We start from the raw sequence: 16,526 nt of genomic DNA, 5'->3' as shown, positions 1-16,526 counted from the left end.
GGGCATGATGGTGGGTGCCTGTAATCTCAGCTACTCTGAAGGCTGAGGTGGGAGAATTGCTTGAACCCAGGAGGCGGAGGTTGCAGTGAGCCAAGATCATGCCATCACACTCCAGCCTGGGCGACAGAGCGAAACTCCATCTCAAAAAAAAAAAAAAAAAGAAAAAAAGAAAAAGAAAATGAAAACCTTTAGGAGAGTTAAAGATTAATCAGAAAGGTTAATTTTTTTGTTTGTTTTTTTGTTTTTGAGACAGAGTCTCGCTCTGTCGCCCAGGCTGGAGTGCAGTGGTTCCGTCTCGGCTCACTGCAACCTCCACCTCCTGGGTTCAAGCGATTCTCCCGCCTCACCCTCCCAAGTAGCTTGGACTACAGGCATGCACCACCATGCCCAGCTAATTTTTGTATTTTTAGTAGAAACGGGGTTTCACTGTGTTAGACAGGATGGTCTCGATCTCCTGAACTCGTGATCCGCCCGCCTCGGCCTCCCAAAGTGCTGGGATTACAGGCCTGAGTCACTGCACCTGGCTGGAAGGATTAATATTTTAATAAGATGCTCAGGCCTATTTCTAATAGGTAGACATTGAACCAAGACCTGAAAGATGCAGTAGACTAAGTCAGGCAGTTAATCTAGACTATTCTCATTCCAGGCAAGTGGGCAGCCAGTACGAAGGCCTGAAGGAGGAGTGTGTTTCTGTGTTTGAGGCATTGTGTCTGAGGCAGAAAAGCCAGGGGAAGAGATGTGGGAGATGATGTGGCCAGAGAGGTTGGTGTTTGCTAGCAGGAAGGGAGAGGGTCGATCATGTGGGTCGTTGTAATGACTTAGGCTTTCACTGTGACGGGAAGCCTTGAGTGCAGAGATCATGTTCAGAGGGGAGAACCGAAGTGTTGAAAGACCAGTGAAGTATCAATTAAAATGAGCCCTGCACTGATGTTGTGGAACCAGATGCTAGGATGGACTGCGCCATCTAACACCTGGATGACCTTCTTCAAGTTACTTAACTACTCTGGGTCTTGATTAATTTTGAATTTGGGGACTGAAATATTAATAGGTGGCCTATAAGGATCTTTCATGTTTTTTGAATTTCTTGATTGAGTATCATTTTGTGTTAAGCTTAGAAGACTGAGAGCTGAGGAGAGTGGACAAATAAATATTGGAATTAGGAAAGTTACATGAAAGAAAGTGGGTCTGAGCTGAGTTTTGAAAGTAGGCAGAATTTAGATCAGTAGAGCAAAGAGGATAGGATAGTCCAAATGTGGAGAATGCTGTATGAATGGAGGCAGAATATGTATTGAACATGAGGAACCATAAAGAGGCCAGCTCAGTGAGGGTAGAAGGGGGCTTCTGGAGGAACCGTAGGTAGACATAAGACATTAACAGATTATTGACCAACAGGCAGGGGAGGTTAATATGCTCCAATGAATAAAGAGCCATCATATATTTTAGAATGGGGACTAACAGGTTGATGTTGCTAAGAAAATAATATGGACTTTGCATTCAATGATGTATCTTTTCACAACTGTATCTTTGATAAACACAATTTGGGTTATACTGTTAGGGATTAAGTAGTGGAAAATCTCTTAGAAGAAATGTGCCTCTACTGTCCCCGTTACCAAAATAGAACAGATGAGCCCTAATCAGAGCTGGTAACTGTAATGGTGATTGCTCTGAGGACCAATGTATATAAACATCACTATTTGAATACCTAGATTTGGGCAAGTAGTAAGGAGGAAAGTTTTGAACCTGAGATACCCAGATTAAAGTAGGACCTTTTGAGATGGGCTAAACAGTTTTCAAGTCAGTAGCACCCTGACTTTCAGAAGAAGCAAGCAGAAATCCCCTCTCTAGAATCCACATTGTAGGTTTCCAGGATTTTAACAGACTAAGATCAGGCAGGTCACAATCATTTTTCACCAACTTGATGAGGAGGTAGGACATTATATGTGAGAATTAAGCAAAGCACTGAAACTGAGAATTTAAACATTTATAGAGTTACAGATACTGGAGTTATTAAACATAGAAGATAGAGTGGCTGTATGTACTTATTTAAAGAAATAAAAGATGAACCACAAAAGTGAGCAAGTAATGAAAAACTGTTGACAATAATCAGGAAGATCTGAACAAGAACCACATGGAACCTCTAAAAATGGGAAGTGTTGTAGAAATAAAAAAATGGAATAGATTAAGAGGCAGGTGAGTCACAGCTAAAGAGAATTAGTAAACTGGAAAATATATGTAAGAATTACCCAGAAGGCAACACACAAAGGAAAATGGAAATGTAAAAAGATAGATTGTATTAACAGACTTCCCACAGGAGAAAAAATGGAGAGTCAATATTTGAAAACATATTGTCTAAGAATTTTATGAACTAATAAAACATGCAAATCCAAGATTCAGGTTGTACAAAGTATCCCAAGTAGGATAAACAAAAATATGAGTATTAGAGTGTCTGTCAAAAAAATCTATTTTAGTATTTTTTTCCTTTTAGAGCATTTGGGGGACTAAAAAAATTGGAGTTGGTGACATCAGCTAAGAGTTGGTCACCATCGTTGTGGTGAGAGTTGATGACTTGGATGAATGATACAGGAGTAATGATGAAAAGGCAATCAATACACATATTAAACCAAACTCCAGTGTAATCAAATGAATGATCTGATATTGGGGAAAAGAAAAAGATCAAACAGCCGTTTGCATTCTAGGTTTTTGTGATAACAACACAGGCATGGAGAAAAGTTGGGAAGGTGAAATGAACTAATTTGAGGAAAAGATATCTGTTTGGTTTTAGATAGGTTAATTAAGTTTGGAGGAATAATAGCATTTTGAAATGAAACTTTCAAGTAGAGAAACCATCCTCATGAACATTTAAAAACTTCTGATGGATGTTTCATGTGAAAAATGTATTGCACATTAACAAAATTTTATCTTATTATATATCCAGAGTTAAAAGATAAAGGATTATTTTCACTGCAGTATTTCACCATGTTATCTGATTTTATGTGTGTACTGCAATGATATAAGGGGAACAATACAGAACAAATCCAGATTACTGAAGTTACTAAATTAATTCAAGTTACTAAAGTAATTGGTAATTAAATTCTGGAATTGATTTTTTTAAAACGTAAATTAACAATGGCAAGAGAACAAGAAATAATGTTCATGGAGATTCTTGGACTTAGGTTAAGATATGTTGGTTTCACTCTGAATTGTGTATTTGTAGAGTTATTGTACTATTATCTGCCTAGGTTATTAATTTAGCAGTGATTATCCATGATGATATCATATTTCAACAGAGCCCCATGAACATAAACAAGGTTAGCGCTGTCTCAGATTTTAGCTCGGCAGGAAAGATGAAAAGCCTTTTACAAGTAAAACAATAATTTGAAAGTCAGAGGTGACTGAATAACAGAGAAGCAATGGTAAACTGCAGGTTAAATTTGAGTAATGAATAGGTCCTTCTAAAGGGGAAAAATCGTCTTGAATAGAATACCTCTAAAATTATATTTAATTTTTTGGCTTATAATATTGCATGATATTAAGTATATGTTAAAAACAGGCTTCGAACCCTTGTGTAATAGGTCTTTATACAGCCATCAAAACAAAACAAACATGCAAATTAAATAGAATCAACACTTTAGAAAGCTATAAAATTGAAATTACCATGACATCTGTTTTAGATTTTTTTTTGCTTAGTGTAAGTTGCTGTCAACCACTGACTGTTAAAGCACAGGATTTTTTAGTCTGACAAGCCTGGTATTCTGAGATCAGTGTATTCTTGCTACTTTCCTCTGTTTGAATTACTAGGAAACCACCATTATGGCTCCCAGTGCTGTCATTTGGCCTTTGCTGAACTACACGCATCACTGTTAAGTCTGCCTCTATCACTTTCCTGCTAAACCAACCCTGGGAGTTACAGCTGTAACTTAACATGTTGCTCGTACAACGGTAATAAACTCAGACATTGAAATCACATGATCGTCTCGTAATAAAATGATCCAGAATATAGTTATGCTAATTTTAAAGATTATCACTTAAATGAATGACAGATTTTCCTAGAGATAGCTAACATTTCTGATAATACATTCCTTGGCCTTTTTGGACCCAAATTTTATGGTGAGCTGCTGGAAGCAAAGTTAAATGAACTGAATTAGTAAAAAAACAAAAAACAAAAAAAAACATGAGAAACTGTCTTTCCATCTCTTAGTGAAGTAGGTAAATAAGAAATAGCACATTATTCTCTCTTTTCCAGTGAAAATTGCATTTACAATAGATTAAACCATCCAAGGAACAGAACTTAAAAGATTTTTGGGCGATGATTGTTACATAAATCAACCTATACATCCCAGAAAACAAATTTATTGCACTTGTGCTAGGAGGTTTCGGGTAGTGGATTTTATTAGGGGATCCTTAATAGCTATGATTAACAGGTAAATCCTTTAAATGTGACTTTTTAAAATCTGAAAGTTACGGTTGAGATAATTTCGATTGCCTATTTCTGAGCTGTTTTATCTCCATTGCTAGCCTTGCCTTCCAGAGGTTTGCCTGAAGGTTGTTGATTGCCCATGTTGTATTTGTCTTTAAAAATGTCTGATTATGGTCATCCTTGATGCCAACTGCTGTCTTATGTTCACTAGTGCAGCGGTCACCACCCTTTTTGGCACCACGGACCAGTTTTATGGAAGAAATTTTTCCATGAATGGAACCCAAGGTGTGGGAGTGGAAGATGGTTTCAGGATGAAACTGTTCCACCTCAGATCATCGGAAGGACCATGCAACCTAGATCCCTCACATGCACAGTTACAATAGGGCTCCCACTCCTATGAGAATCCAATGCCGCAGCTGAGCTGGCAGGTGGTGGAGCTCAGGCAGAAAGGCTCACTGGCCCACTACTCACCTCCTGCTATGCGACGAGGTTCCTAACAGGCTATGGGCCATTGGGGACCCCTGCACTAGGATATCTTTAGCTTGATTCTGTTGTAGATTGAGTTCAAGATCAGTCGAAGATTGTGATACTTCTAGGGCGTGAACCTTCCCACACACCTAATTGTTAAAATTTAGTCGATCTACCTTTTGAGAATTGTATGACTTGATTTGTAAATAAACATTTACCAGTAATTATACAATTCTATTCTTGAATTTGGCTTTAGGTACAAATCCTACTAAATTTCATAGTAAAATGAATATCCTGAAAAGATAGCCAGGTTTTTGTCTTTTTAGTATATTTCCAAATATTATATCAAATTTGTCATTCCCTTTTATTTCCCTTGTACTGTTTTACTTACAGCCTTATGTGTTTGTGGAATGCCATAATTAATAAGACTTTAGACTCTGTGATTAATTTTAGTGTTTATTGCCCATCTCTTGATATGAAGATCACTTCATCACTATCACAGCATGTTCTGGCACACACAAATGCCACACAGGCAACAGACCTTTAAAAAAACCAGCATTGCCTTAAAAAATTGATGTATCAATTAGACATCAGCCAAGTGAGAAGATATCTTTTGTTAGATCATATTACATGAAAACTTCCGGTAACCCAGATGAAAAAATATAGTGTCTTGATTTGTGGGTCAACATTTTTGTCAAAATAATTATAAAGATAATTTATCAGTGCCACATACAGGAGAACTGATCTGAATAAACCAGCTGTGTCCTATTAGATAGACTAATGGAGAATATACAGATAGATGTCTTAGCAGTTCTCCAAAAGAAATGGCATTAACCGAACAACTCAGGGTCGTGTTGCTGGACAGAATTTTTTTTAGGTTTCTCCTTGTGTTAAACTTTCAGCAATCCTAGTTACAATCATCTTATTGAAAATAACTCGGAACTTTAAATCATTACATTGAAAGTGACCTCAGTGAGTTACCTCATTGAAAGTGAAGTGGGATATTTAGTACTTATACAATTAGGAATTAGCTTTGAAAATTAAAAGAATAGAAGGAACATTAAAGATTCGTGATTTAACAGCGAATTATAACTGTGTGCTGAGAAAGTTTGTCTAAAGAACACTTTAGAATGTTTTGTGTAAGTGTGACCATTCTGCTAAATAAAGTAACACCTAAAGTCATGCCGTAATGCAGTTCTGGAAAGAGCTATTGAATTAGAATCATTTTCACTTCCTGGCATCCCAGTAAGCACGTCTGTGAACTTGGGTAAGTCACTTAATCTTCCTAAGCTTGGTATCCGCTTCTATAATAATGGAAATGATATTCTAATGCCATTTCCTTCCACGATGGTTTTTAAAAAATAGTTGAGATAACCTATGTCAAAAGGCCAATTACAATGTCTGGCATTTTTGAATTAAACAAATTAGGTGTGTAAAATGACTGAGAAATATAATGCCTGCCTCAAAATAGTTGAGCATTAACAAATTTTTTATACTCTCCTGTACAGTTTCTGAATCTCTTACCCTTCTAAAACTGTTCTTCAGTCTTTCTGTCCTTACTTAATCTCTGACACACCATAAGCATTTTGGGATAATAAAAGTCCAAGTAATTACACTTTTGTTCTTTTCCTTTTAAAATTATCTTTATGCATGTTAAGATTTTCGTTTAAATGGCCTTTAAAATCAGCACATTAAACTATAAGCATTATAGATGAATCAGTTCTATTTTGTACCTATAGTCTCAAACTGTATAGTATTTCCACTAAAAGTATTTATGGCTGTGTAAAATGAATTTGTAGTTTTAAGCCATTCGTATGCTTCAGGGAAGTTCATCTGATTCTTTTAAAAACAACCTTTAAGATAATCATGAAACAGGATTACGGTCCCTTAGATCCCTACCCTCAATTAATGACTCTCAAATTACATTCATGTTTGGGTTGATATAATGAGATTTATTTTCCTGTTTTACAACTATGGATGATACCTTTACTTTAGAAAGCCACTGACTGCCGGAGCTTAGAATGAAGAGAAGGAACATAGAGAATTCTTTGCTGGTCTGTATTGCTTTGCTGCGTTAGGGAAGTTTTCAGTTGAGCCAAGGGAGCAAGAACCTATTAGTCAGGGGCTGCTGTCACCAGGAAGATTTGTGTGCTCCATTTTGGGGATTTTTTTTTAGAACGAAGGACCACAATCATTTATAACCATCAGGACAGAGTGAGCAATCCTATAATTTGGGCTAATATATACCTCCAATCTAGCCCAACACACATACACACACAGCCTTAATAGGAGGCTAATGTAAAGATAATGTTTAGTGCTGAGGACAAGGTGGACTGAAGATATTTCTATGGCAACAAAAAGGCCCCTCCAGACATCTGTGTTCTAAAGTTGATGTTGTTTATTAGAGGCTGCCTGTTCTACAGACTGTAATTATCATTAGGTAGAAAAAGGTTGTTGAATGTGGGTGGACTGCTTGGCTGAAGCTGACTGATTTGTTTAGCCCAGCTTTGAAGTAAATTTCAAAGGAATATTAAGAACCTGACATTGTGCTACTTGTCTCCGTAGGTGAAGTCGTAGCTAATTATAGGATGTTTGCTGAATGTGGATGAAGTTTTTGAACAAACAACATAAACAGCAACACAAAAACACAATTAAGAGTGACCCATGTATGTTAAATGATCTTTGTGTATATGCACTGACTGTTTACAGAGGTCTATCTCTCTTAAAGAAAAAGACACTCCTATCAAATCGTCTTTAAATTAAGTTGCCCTGGAAGTGGTTTCCAAAGGCTAACAGTCTATGATTCAGAATTTATCTTCTGGTTTTAAAACTAGAACTCAGAACTTTCAAGATTTTTCTTGGTCTAAAATTTAAAGCAGATGGGCCCACAAAAATGTAACCCTGATTAGAATGTGTGTGGAGGAGTATTTTGTTTTCCTCCATTTATAGTCATGAGGAATACATCTAGTGAGCCAATACAGTGTTATTGTTAAAGGAAAAACATGTAGACATTTGACTAATTTTGGCAGCAGAATGAGTTCACTTTCTTTCAAGAATGCAATTTCAATTGTGGTGTTGGAGAAACAATTTTTTTACTATGCACAATTAGTTTTTTTTTTTTTTAAATGAGAAAATACAGGAGTTTCACAGTTATTCTATGTACTTAATGGGATTTTTCATGAGAAATAGTGAAATTGCATATTTGGAAACCATGTAATCATTCCATAATATGTAGAGTCCTGAATAAATTAATTTCACTGATGTTTAAAATTATGCTATAATGTACTGAAAAAATGTATTAAAAAATTCAGGATGTATTCTCATGTATTATGGACACCTGTTTTGATAGTTATTGTGACTAGCAATTAATAAATTTATTTTAAAGAGAAGTAGTTTGCAACAAAATGATTTTGTGTATTGAGTATTATGAAATGGCTTAAATGAATTTTCTCTTAAACATTTGTAGCTCTAATTAGATACCAACTCTTATCTACTCTAGCAAATCATTGTCTTCCTTGGATAATTTAATTTTCATGTATTCTAAATCCCTTATGATGACCGGATCTCCAGTCAGTTTATTGAATAACCTGAACTTGCTAAAGTATTAATATAAACATGAAGTGATTTTATACTTTTCATGAGTCTGATAGGTCTATCTTCCTTTTCTTTATTGACATAAGTATTTCCTATAACTTACTAGTGACTTTTGTCTATTTAATGAAAAACTTTCAGTTTAGTTTCACTCTTCAGGTTTGCATTAGGGCTCTCTAAAGAATCAAAACCAATAGGATACAATATAGGAGAGGAGACTTTATTAGGGGAATTGGCTCATGTGATGATGGAGGCTATGAAGTCTCATAGTAGGCTGTCTGTAAGCTGGAGAACCAGATAAATTAATGGTATAACTCTCAGTCCAAGGCCAAAAGCCCAAGAACCAGGGAATTTGGGGGTTTTGGGTACAAGTTCCAAAGGCCAGAGAACCTGGAGTGCTGATGTCTGGGAGCAGGAGAAGAAGGGTGCCCAAGTTTCAGAAGACAGAGCAAATTTACCTTTCCTCTGCCTTTTGGTTCTGTCTGGGCCTTCAGCTGATTGGATGGTGCCTGCCTACATTGGATAAGTGCGGATCTTCCTTCTCAGTCCACTGATTCAAATGTCAGTCTTTCATGGAAACACCCCTATAGCTATACCCAGAAAAATGTTTTTACCAGCTGTCTGCATATTCCTGAAGCCAGTCAAGTTGACACCTAAATTTAACCATCACAAGCCTCATATCCAACTTTAAGCTTTTCCACATAGCTCAGGGGAGGGAATATAAATTCTGTTTTTTCAGATTCAGCTTTCTGTTTCTCATCTTGGGGTGTGCTTTTTGGGGTTGAGAGATTATTGTCCGCCAGGTCACTTCCTTCTCCTCCTTCCATTAGGTGGAAACGGAGGGATATGGGGAGAGAAGGCAGCAATGAGAGACATTTTATAATCTGGTCCGGCTTGGTCTAGTTCTTGCTTCTGGTGGCCTTAGTGATGTGGTGTTTCCCATATAGATCATGCTTGCTTTTATTCCACCTTCTTAGAGGACCTCTTAAAGTAGGGCAGCCATGTTCGTGTTCAGTCTCCCAGTGGCCATGACTCCAGCCCCCTCCCTGGAGGGTGGCCCCAACTGGGGGGCCTCCTGGGCAGCATCCATTCCCTAATGTGAGACATCTAGTGATGGCATGACTTTTTTTACCCCATCTTCCTCCACTGTTGCCACCAGAATCACACTTCATTGCCTCTTTCTGCTGCAGTTGCTTGGCATGACTGGATAACTTTTTTAGGGTACAAGCCAGCTTCCTCTGCAGTGTCCCTTAATCCATGGGACTCTCACACCATTGTAATGCCATAAGGAGGGAGTGTGGGCTGTGCCCTCACCCATCCATCCTTCATTACCTGTTGGTCTCTAATTTCTTTTTTCTCATTTTTGGATAAATAGAAGGATAATTAATAAGGAGTATTGTGTAAATGTGTGTGCAGTCAAGGACTGAGATAGTAAGTTTCCCTTTCTTGCACATACTGTCATTTTTATGAGAGATTCTATTGGCATCTATCCATTTACCTGTGGTTAGGGTAAGCCCCTCGTCCACCTCCTTTCCCCACCCTGTCAGCCCAGACAGAGGACACATGACTCCATGATTCACTCTTTTTTCTCTCCAGTTTTTTCATTATGGACTTAATAAGTGGGCCAGGCTTGGATGAAGGCTGTAAGTAGGAGAGCTTTTTCAGCCACATCTTAAAAAGCCCTGAGGGAATTGTCTGGCCCTAGATATTTATGACTGTCATTAAATAGGAAGTGGTTTATCTCTGTCTTCAGCTTTGGATTAGTGGGCAAATTTAATAGGAAACATTCTACAAGTATCCTGTAATAAGGTTTTCTTTAAAAAAATGAGAGAGAGAATATTGTCCTTTGTATCTGAAGATTATTGACCTGATAATCATTGTTTAACATCGGTTAATTACCCTTGAATTTTTTTTTAGGAGTTTATTGTGTCACAGGCACAGATCATACAAAAGGGAGAAAGATTTTTGGTAAGATGAAAAGAAATGCTGTCATAGGAAATATATGTTAAGAAGGGCTGAATACTTCAGGTTTTGGAGGTAAGTAATCTCTCCTAGAGGAAGTGAAATCTATGTAGATGCCTGAAGGAGAAGCAGGAGTTAGGCAGGTGAGTGGAGTGAGGGAGAAGAGCATACCCTGGCAGGAACTATCTTTACAAGGACCCCCGCATGAACAGAGAATGTAGAATCTTGAAGAACTTAAAGTTCAGAATATCTGAAACTAATAGGGCAAGTAGGGGCTCATAGGAGTGGGCTTATTGATTTTAGAGGAATAAACAGAAACCAGATTGTGAGACAAGTTTGAAAGTGATGCTAAAATAATTGGAGAACAACCAAAACATTTTTAATAGGGGCATTGCATCATGAGATTGGTATTTTAGAAAGATTGCTGATAAGTAGATAGTTATTGGGAGATAATAGATTGAAGAAGCAGAAGGAATCATGGAAGATCAGTTAAGAAGCTATTGCATTAATCCAGGTGTGATATATGATGGTGGCTTAGAATAGGGATGTGTAACAGGTGTGAAGAGAAATAGATAAATTAGAGAGCAATTTGGGGTATGAAATAGCCAACATTTAAAGACTGACAGAATTTGGGGGTTGAAAAAGGAGGAGACATGAATGAGGCACGAGTTTCTGTTCTGGAATGCCAGGTCATTTGGTATTGGTCTATACTGGAATAGAGAGCCCTGAAGGAATACCTGATTTGGATGGGGGAGCTGATGGATTTAGTTCCACCTGAGTGGGATCCAAAGGGCCCAAGGGTTGTAAACATGGATATGTTAAATAGAGATTTGACAAATCAGAAGATGTCTGGCCTGTAGATGCATGTTGCGCTTGGGAAGCTGAATTTATTACCAAAGCTGTTAGTTCATTCAAAATAAAAATAAGGAGACACCACTCATACTGAGCTGTAGTGTGTTTTGGTTAGCAGAATGAACTGTTTTCATTTGAGGCAGGTTTTTTTTTTTAATTTTTCATCAGAGGGATATATTAACTGTTTTCAATATGCTGTAAATTTGATATTCCCTCCTTCCACTATAACTCAGAAATGATAAGGTCATTTTTGCCACGGGAAACAATTTAGAGCTTAAGTATGGGTGTATGTAAATGTGACCACCAAACCAAAGATAGACTTGCTAGATCTGAAAGTCACCATTAGTTTTGCAGGCCTGTTGCCTCTTGAGACCAGATATAAAATATGACACAGACTTTGCCCAGGAAAGGAACTTTTTATGAGTTTAGAATTTTAGGATAATAAAATACAGAACTATTAAAAGGAAAGTCTTCAACATTCCAAATACTCATCTCTATCATTTTCTTGGAGAGAACCAAGAAAGCCATTGTATTATATGGCTTTGTAGTATAGAAAAGAAAAAAGTGAGTCTATCATTTAGGGCCCAAATATATGGATTTAATGAATCTCCATGAGCAAAAAGAGTTTTTAGGTTTTAGGTTAAATAACAAAATGTGAAGAGATTTGCTAATTCTGAAGAGAGCCTAGATTCAGAGAAATTTTATTACATATTAAAAATGCTTCAAAGAAGAAATGAATTAGATGGGGATGTAAACTCTTACCAGACCTCACTATGCTGCTGTAATGATTTCTCTATTAACAATTCCTTCATAGATAAAGCTGAATGTACCACACTTTTACTGTCAGCTTTTTGTAATGTCTCAGTCAGAGACTTGGAGGCTCCCTGACACTGTAGCAGGGTTCATCCGTCATCCTCAGAATGCATATTGCTTGGCACATAGACGTTCAGAAAGTCCCCTATGTTTGCATTGCTTTTGGAAAAAAATCTCGTTCTCAGTGTGACAGTTTAATTTCATCAGAAACTGTTTCTCATCCAAAATTTTAAAGCCAGTTAATTGGCAACTATTTGTTCAGTATAATCTACTATCTGAGTCATCATGAACATGAAAGAGCCAGCATGTTTTGCCTTACAGCAACTATTTTTGATTTTAGTATCTTCTTTCAAATGTGAAATATACTTGAGACCTGATTTCTCAAAACCCCATCTTCTGTTGCATCACTTTGTATTCTTCCCATTTATAGAATTCTGTGGTGATTTCTATCCCAGAACTTTAGGAGGCCAAGGTGGGTGGATCTCCTGAGGTCAGGACTTCAAGACCAGCCTGGGGTGAAACCCTCTCTCTACTAAAAAATACAAGAATTAGTCAGGCGTGGTGGCACGCGGCTGTAGTCCCAGCTACAAGGGAGGCTGAGGTAGGAGAATAACTTGAATCCAGGAGGCGAAGGTTGCGGTGAGCCCGGATCACTCCACTGCACTCCAGCCTGGGTGACAGAGCGAGATTCTGTCTCAAAAAAAAAAAAAAGGAATTCCATGGTGATTTCTCATTGCAATATTGGTTATAATCAAAATTCTGATTTAGGTCTGCAAAAGTTGTTAATCTAATATCAAACTACCTATTGTCCATTCCCTCCATCGCAGTCAGGTCAGCCTTTTATTGCTCCCTGTCATTCATTTCTCCCTGATGTATCCTTGACCTTCCTCCTGTGCCCTGTGTAGTGCCGTCCACTCTTTATTTGATGTATGGTTCATAATTTACCCTGTAACCGTTGTCTTCAATGTCAACATTACTAACCATCCACTATAAAGATACAAGGACTGGCATAGATCAGAGCACCTATTTTGCTTTTCTATGTTTCAGGTCTTAAACATAATTTCATATGTGAAAAATTCCATCACCCAAACCGAGTGCACAAGAGAATTATGTGATGTGAACAATGTTGCCTGGTTGTCAGGGGGAGATCTTATCCTTAAGACGACTAGAGACTAAAGCACACCATTGGAAAAACTACTTAACTGTGGTTTCACCATGTGAGAGCAAAAGTGTTCCAAGGGAGCAGTTCTGGGATCTCATTTATCTATGCAAATCTTCTGTCACTCAGAAGTTAGACAATAACCTCAGCCACCTAGAACAGCTCTGAATCTAGAAACTGAATTAAAAACATAGATTTGGCAGCAAAAAAGCAACTTATTTATCCAGCAATGATGAATCTACAGGGGGGTGTGTTGGGGAAACCACAGATTCAAGTCAGATTCTAATTATGTGGTTCATGAATGGAGATACCCACCAAGAAAGAAAGAAATACGTTTGTTGGCTGGCTTTATTATATAATGCCAAGACATTTTCCACATAAGCCAAGAAATATAGGAGGATTAAGAGAAAACAGAGATAGAAGAAGGAATCAAAAGGAAATCCATTGATAAATACGAACTATTACTCTATAATCCTCTCACTGAATTTTGACATTTGATAAAATTCAACAGCTATTCCTTATAAAAATACTAAAAAATAGAACTTATTTAATAGTGGATTGGGTATTTTTTCCCATAGTCAACAATATATTTAATGGAAAAAGTCAAAAGAATTTCATTAAAATTAGAAGATAAGCCAACAACCTCCTAGCACAATCATTATTATTGTTTTGTTTTAGAAAAGCCTATTCAGTGTGTACATGCAATACAAAAAGTACTAAATAAAATGAGATGTACATTTTATTAGCTTAAGAGAAATTGATTGAATACCTCAAATGAGAGAAAAAAGTGATTAAGTTAAATGACAAGTTTAGTAGGGTGGGCGTGCTAAAGTAAATAATATTATCTATGCTTCATCAGTAACTAAATTAAAAATATAGTGGCATTCATGGTGACAACCTATTATGAATTACCTAGAGAGAAATTTTTAAAAGAATAAAAAAGTAGATGATATTGGTGGGAGATTAGGAGACTCTCTTAGATCCCTGCAGGCTCAAAAGATAACACTCTGTATATTACTTACAGGGCATCATTTCATTGTGAATGTGGTGTCCCAAGTATATGTACCCATATACATTGATGTGCATGGTTTGTAGACATCTTGAGAGCGAAAAGTTTTATAGATTTTGAGTAGCTTAAATGCTAATCATTACTGAAGTCTCAACATCTCCTTGCTTTATCTATTTCCTGCCCCTCTGCAAACTGTGTCCCGTCTGCTTGCTCACTTGCCTCCAAGTAGGTTCAGCCAATGGGAGGCATTGACAGACAACTACAAAGGCTAAAGGAGTGGAGCATCCAGGACCCATCTTCCCTTCACACTAACTTGGGCAGCCTTTTTTGGCAGTAGTTACTTGCTTGTTAGCGAGCTCCTAAGAGCCCTTGTTGTTCTAGCTCCCTTCTGATGGAGCCAGCCCTGGATTCTGATAACATTGTCTCCTCCTTTGGTCTTTCTAGTTCTAGGGATGAAAGTGGCTTTTTGGATTTGCTGTTGCTAATCTGGGCTTCTTCCCTGTTTCCGTTTTGACTGCTGTGCTCTATTGCTGTCTGCATTAAATTTCCTCTACTTACATATCCAGCACAGCACCTGTTTCTTGACTGGATGGTGAATTATACAAGCACATTTATGTTTTTATTTATTTAAAAAAATTTATACAGAACAGTATCTGGCACACAGTAAACAATATTGGGCTGTGCATGGTGGCTCGCGCCTGTAATCCCAGCACTTTGGGAGGCCGACTCAGGCAGATCACCTGAGGTCAGGAGTTTAAGACCAACCTGGCCAACATGGTGAAACCCCTTCTCTACCAAAAATACAAAAATTAGCCAGGTGTGGCAGCATGCTCCTGTAGTCTCAGCTACTTGGGAGGCGGAGGCAGGAGAATCGCTTGAACCTGGAAGGCGGAGGTTTTGGTGAGTGGAGATCACACCATTGCGCTCTAGCCTGGGCAAAAGAGTGAGACTGAGGCTCTGTCTCAAAAAAAAAAAAAGTCAATATTGTTGATTGAGTGCATTCTAAAACAATGAGACTGAAAAAAAAATGAACTGATCAAATTACTGGCAGAAATTGAGTCAACTAAACCTAATGAGAAGAGCTACACCATACACATAATTAAATTAGATCACATGGACTGTGTTTATTTAGTCATTAGAAAAGAGATTTGAAGGTGCCCCTCTCTCTGACCCAGTGCTAATTGGAAAAGCATTGCGGAGGTGTGGGGCAAGGATTTTTTTGAAAGAGTGCCTTTTCAAAATAAGATGTTAGAAAGTCTGCTTTGGGGGCTGATAAGCAGTCAGCAGAATAGGAAATAAGAGAAGCTTTTTTTTTTTCTTTCAAAGCTCTTGCCTCTGAACATAGTGTATTATCTGAACATATTTACATTTCCGTAAGAGTGCTGATTTATGTTATTTCTTTTTATTATAACAAAAGCAATATATTATTGTGGTAAGAAAAATTTTAAGTAAGTTATGGTTAAAGAGTAGTAGCTTCACCCTACCCACCTCTATTCCCACAAATATAAGCAAAGTAAATGGTTTATTGTAACTAAGACAGTGGTCTGTGCATATACTACGAATACACAAATTGCATGTTGCTGTGCAAAAACTGTCTTTCAGTTTATTTACTAAAAAGAATAACTTAGATGTCTTTCTCTAGCAATCCATAACTCGGTCTGTGCATATACTACGAATACACAAATTACATGTTGCTGTGCAAAAACTGTCTTTCAGTTTCTTTATTTACTAAAAAGAATAACTTAGATGTCTTTCTCTAGCAGTCCATAACTCTCTGCCATTCTTTTTAATAGCTGTATAGTACTCTGTTGTATGGATACTAGTTTGTCAGATTCCTTATTGACGGCCATTAGATTTCTATACTAGCAGATGTCAAACTTAAGCAAAATAAGAGTTTAACTGTTTTCTGTTTGTTTGTTTTGTTTTTTTGGCCATAGTTTTATATGTTCCTATTTTACTTAAATACCTGCTACAGTAGATAAAATCTTAGTGGTGGTAAAATGTCTATACCTTTCAAATACAAATGAATATATATGTGGACATTTGATTCTAGCGTTTTTAAAAATCTTCACTAAAAGTTCTTTTCAACATCAGTTTTATTTCTTGAGAACAGGAATGCTGTTCTACTGCTGTAGGAGTTTAGAATTCATCCTAAAAAAAGTGAGATCACTATTTCTTATTAGTTTTACTCTGTTTGCCTTCCATTGTTGTCCCATTATTTTCATTTGTTATTCCAGAGTACCATTCAGATTATA

At 37.2% G+C, this 16,526-nt stretch overlaps 1 protein-coding gene and 1 long non-coding RNA gene across 17 annotated transcripts in view; one reads left to right on the top strand and one right to left on the bottom strand.

The window, feature by feature from the left end:
- The window catches only part of KLF12 (KLF transcription factor 12), a 458,192-nt gene that overhangs the window by 225,683 nt on the left and 215,983 nt on the right, over positions 1-16,526 (top strand). The gene's annotated exons all lie outside the window — the stretch shown is intronic.
- LOC134738070 (uncharacterized) overlaps positions 8,493-16,526 on the bottom strand; it is a 61,479-nt gene continuing 53,445 nt past the window's right edge. Inside the window, exon 3 of the long non-coding RNA XR_010123593.1 lies at positions 8,493-12,793. This is a non-coding gene — a long non-coding RNA (uncharacterized LOC134738070). The remainder of the gene's footprint in view (positions 12,794-16,526) is intronic.

Source organism: Pongo pygmaeus, chromosome 14 (genome assembly GCF_028885625.2).
Source record: "Pongo pygmaeus isolate AG05252 chromosome 14, NHGRI_mPonPyg2-v2.0_pri, whole genome shotgun sequence".
NCBI classification, from domain to species: domain Eukaryota; kingdom Metazoa; phylum Chordata; class Mammalia; order Primates; family Hominidae; genus Pongo; species Pongo pygmaeus.
Note: the sequence above shows the minus strand (reverse complement) of the source record. Positions and strands in the feature narration are given on the sequence as shown.